At 36.7% G+C, this 14,638-nt stretch overlaps 1 non-coding gene across 1 annotated transcript; it reads left to right on the top strand.

Annotated features, from left to right (window-relative positions):
- The first annotated feature begins 14,218 nt into the window (after window positions 1-14,218).
- On the top strand, window positions 14,219-14,292 carry Trnai-aau (transfer RNA isoleucine (anticodon AAU)). Its single transcript has one exon. It is a non-coding gene; the product is annotated as a tRNA-Ile (tRNA).
- The last annotated feature ends 346 nt before the right edge of the window (window positions 14,293-14,638 follow it).

Genomic DNA, 14,638 nt, shown 5'->3' with positions numbered 1-14,638 from the left:
CTTGCAACTCACCATATAGCGGAGACACTGAGTTGAAGATAGGTATAACAAAACTTTTTGTTGTGCCTATTGCGACTCAACATTTCAGCTATATGGTGAGTAGTAAATTTTCTTCTCATAATATTGTTAAATTCCATTCTGGATTTTTCATTATTTAACAATCACTAGATATATATAATTGTTTATGCATGTCCGTCAAGTTTGCTCTCCTGCATGTCACTGACTGTATGCCTCCTTCATCTAATGTACATAAACACTTCACTATAGTTTTATTTCTCCTTAAGAAAACCCTTATTGCACAGTTGGATAATCTATGAACATGTTGAGCTTAGACTATTCCACCATTAAAAGCAGGTATCTGTCAGAGTGGTATCATGTTTGTAGATGTCAGTCGCTGATTATGTGTGCAACCACTAACAGTAAGAGAAATCGGTTCCACTGGCTCACAGTGACTCGTTACATGCTTATATTTCCTCACTGGTATCAGGAAACTCCAAATTCAAAATGACGATCAACAAATTGTGTGACCACAAGTAACATTCCATCATGACACTTCATGCACAAAATTCCCCTATTGCACAATACATTCACAAGGAGAAAACATCATTTGTGGGCTACAAATTAGTATGATGTTTCACGTAATTGTTCATAACTGAAAAAATCAACTTCTATTTCATCTTGCAGCTATGAACATATGATACTTTGAAGAATCTAACATAGTAAATAAATGTATCATTCACACTATAATGGATTATTGTATGAATAACTCATACTCTGAATTTGCAGAGTACACATTAGTCCCACCTGCATGTCTTTGGGAACATTTTATCTTTCATGAACCTTACAGTTAAAAATTTGGTACCGTTAGCAATTTTTTGCGTTACATGGAAGAAATGTCTAAGCAAATTCTGTCATTCAAAATCAGCAATTTCCCAAAAAATGTGCTATGTTTTTCGACAAGGTCCACATTAAGCATTCGCATAGAGCAGGCCATTCAACATAAAGTAGCATAAATGTTATTCAATGATGTAAAATTATGGACTAATGCAATGATGAAGCATCACAAGTATCAGTTATCAATGAAATAAAAATACAAATTTTGTTATTAATATGGTCGATTCATTATATGTCAAACTAATAATTCATTTTATAATAGGTAACATCCATTTTATGAAGAAATTTTGTTTTAAGTAAGAGAAATAATTTCTTCCTTAAGTGGCAAAGATGAACCAAAAGCCAGTAATCATGAGTATAATTTATGTATCACAGCTCACTGAAGGGCTATCTCATTAGTTATATACTTTAGGAATAGGTATACCTGTGCATAAATTACAACACAATGTTCTTCTGGATCAGATTAAGAAAGTAATAGAGACATATGCATTACCATGGCAACAACCTGTCAGAGAATGGCTGTAGTTGACCTCACATCTTAGTATATCCACCACTTTCGTATATCTCTACTTCATATGTCAATTGAAGAGTATGCTTCTGATTGGTAACATAAGAATCATGCTTTACTTTCGTCTTCTGCATTGTTTCTGTGTGAAATATGTTAATTTCATGTTACAGAATATCCTATATACGTTGAAAAAGTGCACAGTAAAATTATTAGGCTGGTACCATCCTGCTGTAACCCAATACTGCACATTAGGTTCTGTGTGTGAATGTATCCAGAATGGAGGCAGCTCATATGTGACATACTTGATCTGATAATATCGCTTTCGACCATATTGAATTTTCAGTAACTGAATTATATTGATTGAGGTAGAATTTCACAGCTCATATTGGTAAGATAGTTGAAGAGCAATATTAATTTCTAACAAACAGACATGTTCATTTTTATCAGTGATAAAAGAATAATGCACTTCCTTGTTTCCGTAGTCGTATTATCTGTATGTGTTGTCTCATAGACTCAACTTTGTGAAGCCTGCTAATGCAGCTAGGGTTGTGTGAAAGCACCAATCTGACAAATCGTCAATTTCTGATCAACTGCTTTTGATGTAAATTTTATGCGATGGATATGGACCCTAAAGACCTCACAAATAAGAAGTAAGGTTACAAATATGTCACTTGATTTTGTGGTTTTAAATAACTGTTTTTGTACTAAGTCAGCAAATGTCACAAAATATTTGAATAAGGATTGTGAGTTTAGATTAGTGGCAAGATCTTCGTCTAATGGTCGATGTTTTCCATAGAATATTTTATCCGTTAGCTAATGTTATGGAAATATTGGGAAAACACTAACAGTGTGGGAGTGGTACTATCACATTGGTCTTGAACCATACCTTTGGCAGATAACGAAATGGTTGATTTTTGGCAGTGTGTGTGGGAACCAAGAAGGATCTCCAGGTCATGAGGTATTTGAGATCTTTGAGTAAATATAATTTATCTTAGTTGGGAAACAATCATTGTACATCGGATATTTGTTTGGTATGCTTCGAAAATTAATAAAATAGACAGTACTAGTAGTATAAGCAGCATATATTTAAAAACTGCTAAAATTGGCTATATTGGGCACTTAAATTGGTGGACAACGGAGTGGCCATATCTATAGCAAAAAATATACTGACAGTTTTGTATTGAAGATGGGAACAAAAATCTTGCCATGATCGTTCGTCGATTGTAAAGTGGTCTGGAGCCACAGGGCTGTCAGAGGACACGGTACAGTGCCAGACAAACAGCTTAAAGTACCGAAATATCTTTATGATGGCTATCCATCATCGTTCAACACACACAACAGCAGCATGTCTGAGGCGTCCAGTGGGTTCCTGTGTCAATGTGTGTCATCCAGAAATCCTGACAGAGCAGGGTATCAGCTGAGCAGCAGTGTGTGCTACATCTGCCCTTGTCAGCGATGATTTTGGCCCGTGCAGCCCTTATTGCGACGAGTGTGTTGGAGCAACTCACGCATTCAGTGCTTTCCCGCAAGCGTAATGGCCGTGCTATCCTGCAAGCGTAATGGCCATGACCCCACTGCCCTGTGATGATGGCCAGCAAGTTGCTTCTCAGAGCTGGCCTGATGTCGGGGTGGCTCTGGCTTCTGTAGTTTCAGGGTGGACTGCCCTGTCACGGAGTCGAATTGTGAACCACAAGTAGCATTCCAGACAGTGCCCCATGCGTCACAGCTCTGCCCTTCTAGAGCTGTGATAGTAACACATGTCACTGTAGTACAACATAACTAGGTATTTATATGCTTTTGGGCTGAGCTTGTTTGGATTTTGCTCTGCCTTGTAACATACATGCTTAACACTTCCACAGTGTCTCTGGTGCTTGCCTCCAGCTGGCGCAGCTGCAGTCTACTTCCATTAGAATGTGTTTCGTACCAAGTATGGCCAGTGGGCTAAGTTGTCCTCCTCTTTAACAAGATCTGGTCCCTTGGGTCGCCTTAGCCTAGATTATCCTTATGAAAAACTAGAGTGATGCATATAAACAACGACTAAGTTGAGTCGAGTAAGTATTGGTGTTATATATGGTATAATTTCATCCTCTTTGGTACTAGTTCTCCTTGTCCTGGTCAACATGCTGCATCAGCGCCTCCACAGAGACTCACCCTCCTGTCCTTTAATGAGCCTGTCTAACGACTGAGGTTACTTGGGTATTAAATGTGGTACAACATAATCCAGTTGATCTCTGTTATCCCTCCATAGATACAGTCGAGGCTGTGAAATACTCAGCAGGGTTATTCCTGAAACTGTGGCAGGTGGACGGAAAGGTGACTCCACCGTGTCACACAATGCCCCATTTATTAATAATCCACTCCTGTGTATCTAAAACCTTTTTGCTGCCATGCACTTCCCCTGTTAGAAACAAGTGATTACTACAAGTAATTTATAGAAGGTATGCTTCAACCAATGTGCTGCCTGCTCAAACTGTAATTCAGGCATAACCACTTCCTTTGTGCAATATTTTTCTGTTTTCTGACCCTGCAGTAACTTCACTGCACATGAGATGTGGCCTTCCCTCACTAACCTCTTAAGACAGACTGTAACCTCACCTCTGTAGCACTTCTGCAATGCCACATCTTCCTATCCATGTGCCTCCTTTTGTCCTCTGCAGTTGACAAAGAGCGCTGCACTTTTACACCGAAATACGTCTTCAGTACTGTCGCTTAGCAAGATGTATGTGGACTATATAACATTGGAGCCATCACTGCTTCCCTGCTACTGAAAAGGAAACTGAAATGTAGACCTTTTCTCCATCGATCCTTTCTTCTTTTGTGGTGACAATCAGGAGCATGGCTGTCGTGTGCACTATCTTGCCTCCTGACTTACCTAACGTCAAGACAGGGATACCCATTACCCCTTTATATCCTTTAAAGTGCCCTGCTGCCCCTCGACAGTTCATCTCGCCTACGCTATACATTATGCTATACTTATACCCAACAAACACAAAACGTAAATCTACTTTTATCTCCTAGACCTTAACCTTATGGACTTCTTCTCAGTTGTTCGTCCAAATCTTCTCTAACTGTTCTGAATAACTTGCATGTCATATTGACAGCTAAAAAGTTTCCGGTATAATGGTTACAAAGGTGAGTAGCAGAGGACAAAAATTAAGGCCATTTTACATTAATGCTGGCAATCGAGACTTTAATGTATGACAACTAAATATTTCTTACACATACATCAATTTACAACAATTCCTGTAGCATAGTTCTTATGATAATTTTATTATGGGTATTTTACTAACAACTTGTTAATTCAAAAAAATCAAATTGTCTGTTAATTTTTCCTAATACCAGGCACATCTGATTCTAAAAAAATTAATGCTTTCACGTATTTCACAGTAATGACCAGTTCTTTTAGACAGGTTGAGGGTGGATGCCATTGTCCAGGCGTAGTTTATCAAATTCGTAAAACATGATGCCAGAAAATGCTAATGCACAAATGACTAAAGTTTAAGAATACTGTTCCGAAGATAAATCTGAAATGACAAACATCTATCGCATATTAAATTGCCCAGCAGTTTCCTGAAAAGTGTTTTCCATCGCCGAAAAAACTATTTATGGAGAGCTTCAATCACAGTGGTAGCCAAATCGTATCAACAGTCTTTTCGTTGTTCTTCACACAAACAGAGGTGTCGTTATGTCCAGGTCAAATTTCCAATAAAATGTGAATTATTTTGTGTAGCTGATACCAAATATTTGAAATGATATATTTTTCCCGATTCTGATACGTCCTTTACAACGTTTTTGCTATTAAACATTCCTTTATTTTTATTTATGGCCCTGGCAATCAATAGCGTGCCTTAATTCATGTGAATCTGAAAGTTGACATTAGAGTGAATCAGAGACCACTAAATATAATGTGTTCTTTTCTTGAAGTTACAATGCTCTCCCACACTACTTGAGTACTCAATGTAAAAAGAAATTGTCTCAGTGGCAAACAATAATTATATACCAAATATTTATTTACATATTTTAGTGGCTGGGCAGCTGTTCGTCAGAAGTGGTAAATCTGGGTTAGAACCCTGGCCCACCAGAAATTTTCAGTGTCTGCTATCACATTACCATAATGACCTGTGCAGTTGGAGGTCACGAAGTCCCACCCATCCCTTTCCTTTCTTCCTCATTCTCTGTTTCATATAAACATTTATTTGGTGTAAGTACACACAAAGGAAATGGAAATGCTTGAAGGTTAACAACACAAGTTAAAAAACTGCACAAACCTGGTATGCTGTACACTAGTATCATATATCAGTGAATTAGCAGTTAGGCTACATATCCTGCAAAATAGCATAGTGCAATCCTGAAGTGAAGATGGAATACACAGAAGAAATCCTTCAGTGACGATTGGAGTTAGAAGGTTGCTTGTAATAACACTTTCAATTCAATTTAAATTAGCCATCTTTTCTATCAAGAAGTCCCAGCAGTGGATGTTGGTTGTGGTACGCTATTATTAGTGTAACTTACTTTTAAATCGTCTTTTTTGTTTCGCAGGACGAGGAGCACTGTAATTTTGTAGAAATCTGCCTTTTTCTCCGCTTAGATCATAAATGAGGTGAACATGAAAAGTCTTTGCCAGTGTACTTTATCATATATCAGAAAGGTTCGTTCAGCTTTTATTTCAGGCATCCAACTCATTACTCTGTTATATTGCACTTCACCTGTATTTGACACTAATAAGAGTTGGAAATTCTCAAAATTCTTGACAAAGAGTTTATGTTTGTCAAATTTACCAATGAAATCATACACGATTTGTCCATCGGCACATTGCCCACTGGTAAACATTGTGTATTGTTAATGATAAACGCCAATTTCTCATTGTTACTATAAAGTCAATGTTGAATTACCAGGCTATAAAAGAAAATGTACAAATACTTTCAATGTTTCATGTCTGATGGTAAAACACTTAATATAATTTCTTTTCTTGTGTAATAGTTGTAAGACTTTTATTGAATACATAAAGCGATAAACAGGGGTTATAAAATATGAAAGAAATTACTTTAACATTACCACTCCACTCGCACCTTCTATAAGATTTGGCATGGGTTTTTATATTTTTTCAACATGTAACCTAAACAAATGACCTAAAGACATGATCTACAAATGAAACTGCGCATTTAGGAACAGAATCAGGGATCGAAAACAGAAAAGCGAATCAAAATTTATGTCAGATATTGAGCAAGCGAGAAAAGGAATAACATTAACTCCACTCGCACCTTCTATAAGATTTGGCATGGGTTTTTATATTTTTTCAACATGTAACCTAAACAAATGACCTAAAGACATGATCTACAAATGAAACTGCGCATTTAGGAACAGAATCAGGGATCGAAAACAGAAAAGCGAATCAAAATTTATGTCAGATATTGAGCAAGCGAGAAAAGGAATAACATTAATATGTAAAAAGCTGAGCGACGATCCACCTCACAGGCTTTCTTTTGTCGCCATAAGGAGAAAATAACAATTAATAAACCAATGCTAAAGTGGTAACTGGATTGTTAATCATCTCAAGTGAAAGACTTCCTGTGATAGTGATCCATGAGGTTCGCTGCTTGGTGAGGCTGATGTCGCGCCTCAGAACCTACGTTTGGCATGTCTATGCAGACGGTGCAACTTAGTCAAGTGCAAAATCAGTGTATTTCGCACATTTATTGATAATCTAGTCAGATATTCACCACTTTCTTTGCCAATAAGCGAGGTATTGAACTTGAGCCTTTCATATGCCCGCATGCTTTGAACCGTGACGTAGTGGTGACTGATGTCATTCGTCAGTTAGAGATAATGCAGTATCTCTGCTTGTCGTAGCAGTTAGCCTGAGTACTTATTACAATGTACATAAACTAGGAAATATTTAAGATACATATTCTTTCCAAATATACAATTTTTGCCTGACATGCTACTTGCTTTGAATGATTGAGGCACAGTTTCCGTGTAATAATGATGTTAACATATCAATCACTTATTTTATTTCGATACCATGTTTTGTTGATTGTCGCGATTTTTAGTTTTGTGCTGATATCACTTTTTGACGTCTTGTGCTGCTATCGATTTTTGGACTTTTGTATTGGTTTTTCCCAATTTTTGTGTTTTAGTATCGCCTGTTGTGTTATGTTTAGGTCTCCGTTTTTAACATATTGTAGAAGTATCGGCGATCTAACTAGGGCTACGCTGCTCAAGCGATGTTTTTGATACCGCATATCATTATTTATCGCTATTTTTCGGTATTTCTATAGCCCTTTGACTTTCTGTAGTGATTTGCATTTTTAGCTTCTCCATTGCTGAACTGTATAGATCAGATAATAATTTCTACATCATATTTCGTCAGTGGCACTGATTTTTGGATATCTATATTGGTAACTTTTTTGTCTCTTCATTCTGCTCTTGCATTGTGCCTCTTTGTATTAGTATCAGTTTTTTTAAACTGATTTATTTTGGCCAAGTGTTGTTTTCGGTATCTGTTAATTTTGTCTTTTAAGCGTCTTTGAAACCATACATTGCGTCACACATCCTTGCTTGTTTCGTTTCGTATATTTTGCAGTTGTGATTCTGCAGTTCTTGTTATAGTTTGCTCATGGACAGATCCCCGATTTCCTGTGTTTGTCCAATGAGCTTCAATATTTATTATTAGCAGTCTGCAGCTGTTGAAGCTTATATTTCGGTGCCATGGGAATGAGTAACGTCAATGGTCGCCGTTTTAAAACACTTTTGTGTAAAATTTATGTACTTTTTACATCATTAGCCAAAGTCGGGTATAGAGTAACGTCCGAGTTCACCCATCTGCTTTGACCCATGGCATCATAATTTGAGTAAAGAACATAGTTTACCTGAGTTAATGAGACAAACATGGATAATATTTAATAACAGGCCTATTACATCCTTCAAGATGGCGACCATAAGATGGACCATTATGGGCGAAAAGAAACGTAAAAAACATGCAAAATATTTCAGTCAGCTAATGAAATTAAGTTAACGGGACAACGTTGGGAATTAGCGAGTTTTTGATGGGTACAAACTAAAATAAGGTAATCAAGATAAGATCATTCAAAGCAATCAAACAAATTGGAAAATCACGCACATGAATTCGTATGGAATAAACTAAACTAAAAATGGACAGAAAATACTTAAGTGGAATCGAAAAATTCTGTTACCTGTAGAGGTGAAGCACTCGGGGTACTTTTTCAACTCTATATTATGTGAAAATTAGCATTTATGTCTTTCACCAACTCTTCGTCCTGTATGTATATTACAAGTTTGTTCTTTATCACAGTTAGTGAGGATTACTTTCAAAATAATTTTCAAGTATTTGAACAGTTTTTGGATCCACTAATGCTTATACAATAACAACAGTTAAGTACTGATGCTTCTTCAAATTCAGGTACTATTTAATTCATCACTGGTCATTTGACAAAGACCAGATTTTTACCACGTATGCATGTCATATGGCTGACATATTAGACCTCTTTATTTCTACATATTAAGTATATTTACTAGAGTACAAGTTATGGTATCTATTTAGAACATTTTTCGTAATTCAGAATTTCATTTCTCTATTCTATAGTTGAATCTGTTATAAAGTTTAGGTCTGCTAGATAAGTATGAACAGTTGTACTTCACAAAAAAATTGTGAAATGCTTTGTAAACTTTAGGACATATGTCTACCTATAATCTGAAAAGTACAACTTGCAGGGAATTGTGAATTAAGATCTGTGGTAGACTAAAATGAGGTCAGTGCCTGAAGCATAGTCTTCATCCTGTTTCAAACTTCCTCTTAGCATTCTTTTAATACTTATTAATTCATTCTGAAAGTGTATAGTTATACTTGTATTTATGTCCACATATTCAGTTCATTATATTTATGTCCACATACTTCAATTCATTATATTTATGTCCACATACTTCAGCAAATATAGCTATTAAAATCTTTTTGTAAGATAAAGTTGCTAGGGAGATAAAAATATTTTAAATAAATTAATATGTAATTGCTCATAATAAATTATATCCGCCTACCAATAGAATTCTACGATTAATTCATCAATAGAGGCAAAATTCTGCGGCCATTGTGATATAATTTCAAAATCAGTTATTAATTATTGAAGCATCTTCTTTGATAAAGCAACTAACGAAATGTAAACAATGTGATGGTGCAGATTGCCTGAGCACAGGATGTTGGGAGTGGAAGCTTGTAATTGATTTGTAGCAGATTGGCTGGTGAGTCAAACAACACCTCCTTCCTCCAAAGCAGTGAGCTTGGAACTTATGAAAGGAATGAACGTGTTATAGGTTCTTGCTTCATAGAAGTAACATGGAAGTTGATGGCTGCTTGCTACCAGGACAAGATACTGCATCGTCACTCACATCTGCAAATAATATCAACAGTCACACTGCACATGGATCACCACTATATTCACAAAAGTGACTTTTGTTGCGGCACATAATGCTGTTATGTAACTAATGTTGGTAGTGATTGTAAACATTCTGGAGCAGTATGAAGTCAACTGACTTCCATTGACGGCAAAGGGGTTAAGTTAAACAGTGTGATCAGTACCAAGGACATAGCATCTACAATAAACAGCTTCAATATTAACTCACAGATTTAATACTCCCAGAAGAACAGGTAGATAGTTTTTCTCAGTATTATGGACTGCTTTGTTTGTAAATTACTTACCTATGAAATTTGTTTGTAGAATTTCTAGATGTGTAATAGTGTTAGTACTTATTGCACAACAATGAACATCTCGAATCATGAAATTTTTTATGTAACGGTACACACTGTGTCCTCACTACAAGTAATGTATATCAAACACTTAATTCTCGAGAGGTTGACAACGGAGATGACATAAGACGAACGTACTGAAACCAGAAATTCATTAAAAAAGAGAGAGTAACAGTAATTTTTTCACTTGAGGGAATGTATTGAAATGAATCATATCACTTACATTACTCACGGTATGTCGTCGTCGTGCACAGTACCACATTTGGAGTAGGAAATAGGCACCACTTCTTTTTCGCCGTACCTAGAATACACTTTTGATACATCTCTTAGGAACTACTCTCGTGCGATTTTCGATTGTAAAAGCAGAAAACAATATCCATATTTCTCGCTTCTAGAGTCATGCGTTCGATATATATCGCTCGCAGTGAGGCTGTGACTTCGACGTGCACTGTTTCTAAAAAATTACCAGATCACAAATATCCGTAACACTTAAGCAAGAAACTTTTAGTAGGCCATAGACAAAACACTTCAAGGAAGCGAAAATAAACAGAAGCAAAAATGATCATCTATATACACTGGAAACCAGCAGTGATACTTACATGTATAATACATCCTAATCAGAATCACTGAAAGCGGTAATTTTCAAGTTGTTTTGCGAAATACTAATGGTTTCCTATTATTTAAATAACGGGGGCCTGTTAATATATGCCGCTGAAATTTGCTATGTGGCAGTCATTTTTCATTCTGAACACAATAAAGGATGTATCAATGTATCAGGAAACACTATAGAATTTAATAAAGTAATAAATAAAATTCGAATTTTCCATTATTCAGAAGTGTCGAGTGTGCTCAAACGAAGACAGCTATACCAGATACACCCACTAAACAACGAAATATTAAAAAAATAATACACACAAATTTATGCATAATAAGCCTAAGAAAAATGTAAAACACAACGCCAGTGGAATCTCAGTTGATGCAGGACGTAAATAGCCAAACGAAGACGGCAATACCAGCTACCGCCTCTCCCCCCCCCCCTCCGCCCCAAACACACACACACACACACACACACACACACACACACACACACACAGCCACCACAAAAACCACACAATCGAAATATAATTCCTCCAGAGTCAACCAAAAGAAATTATATTTTAAAAGTTGGGGCCACACTACAAACGAAATGTAACAGATCAAAAACCTAAGCAAATAACTATGCAATAAATAACGAAGTGTACATCCTGTTAAACTGAACTATTATTAAAACCACATCACAAACACAAACGCCAACCACAAGAGTAAGACAGTGGTAAGAACAACACGACCCCTACAGGAACAATCCATTTCATACACGCACTGCCTCCACTACGGCATATTCGACAAAAGAACAGACAAAAACTCAGTTGGTAGAGCACTTGCCTACGAAAGGCAAAGGGCTCGAGTTCGAGTTTCGGTCCAGCACACAGTTTTAATTTGCCACAAAGTTTCAGAAACTTGAAAAAATCAAAATTATAAATAACATCACTACCAGTACTAGCTTCACTCACAATAATTTGAGCTATGCACTGACTGTAGGCTTCTGCCTCCCCTCACCTTCAACGATGTGCCACATTACGAAAACTACCAAATAATTATTAGGAACAACATTATAATATACTTGCGAATCGTTTAACTTGCAAAAATTTATGTTATGCTCTTAAATTCCTGCCCAACTTTACCCTTGGAAATAGAACGAAACACAGGAGAAGCTGTCAAATATTTCCAATATATATATATATATATATATATATATATATATATATATATATATATATAATTGCTAGTAGTTTCTCTTTCAACAATTCAGGATGTGCTCTCAGGTTCCATATAGTCGAGTTGGCATAGTCGATCCATGACAGATGCAGTGGGCTACCTGCAGAAGGTTTGTGGGCCTACCTCAGCCAATAACAAACGTTACTTTGTAAATGTCTGTATGGCGAAGCCTCAGTGTAGTCCGAGCTGTTTAAAGGGCTACTGTTTTCGCCTATAGCTGTTAGCACTTCGAATGTGAGAACTCGCAACAGTGCTGCAAGCTATCATGGATCTTCTTATGCCGTTTCGACTATAACAACATCCTCATACATCATAGCATATTTTGAACAAACAGCGTAGTTTACGAACATCATGGATTACACTGCTTTCTAAGACAACCACAGGTAACATTTAATACCAAGTGAAGTATTATATGCACAAACTAATTTTACATTTGTCAGTGTGGCTACTGGGAGCAAATGTTAATACCTTCCCTTTTACAGTCGCTCCCAACAGCTACTGTGTAGAGTGTAAACTTAGTTTTGACACACAAGTACATACTTTCCACTATGAACTCATGATGTCACACAGCTGATGTGGGTCAAAGAAGATTGCTGAAATCAGACTGTGCACATAACCCCAAAAGTCAAGGGTTCAACACCCAGGGTACTGAGTATTTTCATGAAATTTCATGCAACGTTATACCATAAACAACCTTTTGAGTGCTGTAGCTTTAATAACACAATAGAAACTGTAGATGTAATCAGTGAGGTTAATTTAAAATTAGGTCCTCAAAAAAAAAAAAAAAAAAACATTGCAGGTTAGTTGCTGTTTTTAAGAATATGGAAATCGATCTTATTTCTGTCAAACTATTGGAATGTACTGCAACTGTGTTTGTGGGCTGAACTAGTGTGGTATCGAAGGCCTGTTAGTAAAGTCCGTTCACTTGGAATCTGTTTTCGATGTATCCAGTCCCCTTACTAATGTGTTTGAAGTGCTGTCTCCCACTGAAACTGAAACTAATCCCATATGCCACATTCCTCCTCTTGGGCTTCCACACCAAGGCGACATAGGAACAAAATGTTAGGTGTCTGTTAATCGTTGGCAAATCGAACAAGCAGTTTGTAATGACATTGGGAGCAAGAGACAGGGTGGATCAACACACACAGTTAATGTGGTGTAACATACTTGATATGGGCTGGCCTGAGGAAACAAAAATTTGGGCGCTCTAAAATAAAATGTATAAGCTATCAGTAACCAATATAAGTTTAATTGAATTGATGAGTTGGGGTAATGTTAATTTAGTTTTCAAATAAAGTTTACAGAAGGTAAATGATCTTTATATCTATATGCAACATTTGATATGACAGGGGATCAAGTCCCATCAACAGATTTGCTACTCAGAAGGGCATTGAGTTAGAGAATGAACCATGTTCCCATAAACAAGTGTATAGTGTGGATCTGTTCCAATAATAAAGAAGAAACTAGACAATGTGAAGAAAATTCTGCAATACATACTTGATGAACAGAAACCATTTTATAACAAATCCACCACCAGTCATCAAAGAATGGACAAGATAAAGATGAAACATACCCACCATCGTGTGCTTTGCTATATCTTGTTTGTGGTTGTAGTTTGGATACATTATTAATAAATATGTGCGCTGTAATGATATGAATAATATAAACTTGCATAATACAATCATTCCGCTGCAAACATAACGCTAGTCGCCTCAGTCACATCATGAGGTTCGAAAAGGGGTAATCTCCAGTTCATTCAGACTCGATTACTGACCACAGTCTATGGTTAAAATACGTTGTAATAGTGTAAATTGTTTCATCCTGGAGCCTATTGTTACTTGACAACTCGACAACACAATGTTTAAACCCAGTTTATAGTAAAACAGTTACATGCGTCTCATGACAAATCTATTTTCTGGTACATGACCCATTTTCCAACCCAGAGATTCAGTTACAGAAGGTAGAAGTAGAAATTTACATTATAGTGATTGACAATTCAATGTGTGTAAACTTAGATCTACACTTCCATCTGATGTTTGATGTACTTGTACTTATAAAACCTCACTGCACCCACCTTGATCTATAGTGAAACTGAACCATGCAGTGTAGCTTCTGTTACTTCCGGTATTTAGGAGACAGAGTTCAATAAGTCTATCTTGTACAATTATGTTCAACTTCCTTCGGGAATCTCAAAGTAGCAAGCATGGAGGAGATGGACAGGGACTGTGGATAAGTGGCGCCGTGTCCAGATGGCGCAGTGGTTAACGCAACTGTCTAATAAGCAGGAGAACCTGGGTTCAAATCCCAGTCTGGCACACATTTTCACTGCCGCCACTGATTCCACATAAAGTCATGGCACAGATGACATAAATAGTTCATTCCCTTTACATTCTTTTACCCTCCCCCACCTTCAATTTGCATAATACATTCATTATATGTTTGATCATTCAGTCATAAAAACAGTGATAGCAATAATTAAAAACAGATAACAGTGATGTGCATAAATTTGGAAAGTTAGCAGCTACAACTGAATTCTCTTTAAGTAATACTTGTGTGAAGTCAACCACAGGGTTTAATTAGGCTATTTCTTTCTTCAGAGCGTTTTTTTAAAACCTAGCACGTGGTCTGGAAACATCCTGGATAAATCGCTCTCATACTCGTTT

This window comes from Schistocerca gregaria, chromosome 9, assembly GCF_023897955.1.
Source record: "Schistocerca gregaria isolate iqSchGreg1 chromosome 9, iqSchGreg1.2, whole genome shotgun sequence".
Classification (NCBI taxonomy): Eukaryota; Metazoa; Arthropoda; class Insecta; order Orthoptera; family Acrididae; genus Schistocerca; species Schistocerca gregaria.
This window is presented reverse-complemented; position numbering and strand designations above follow the sequence as displayed.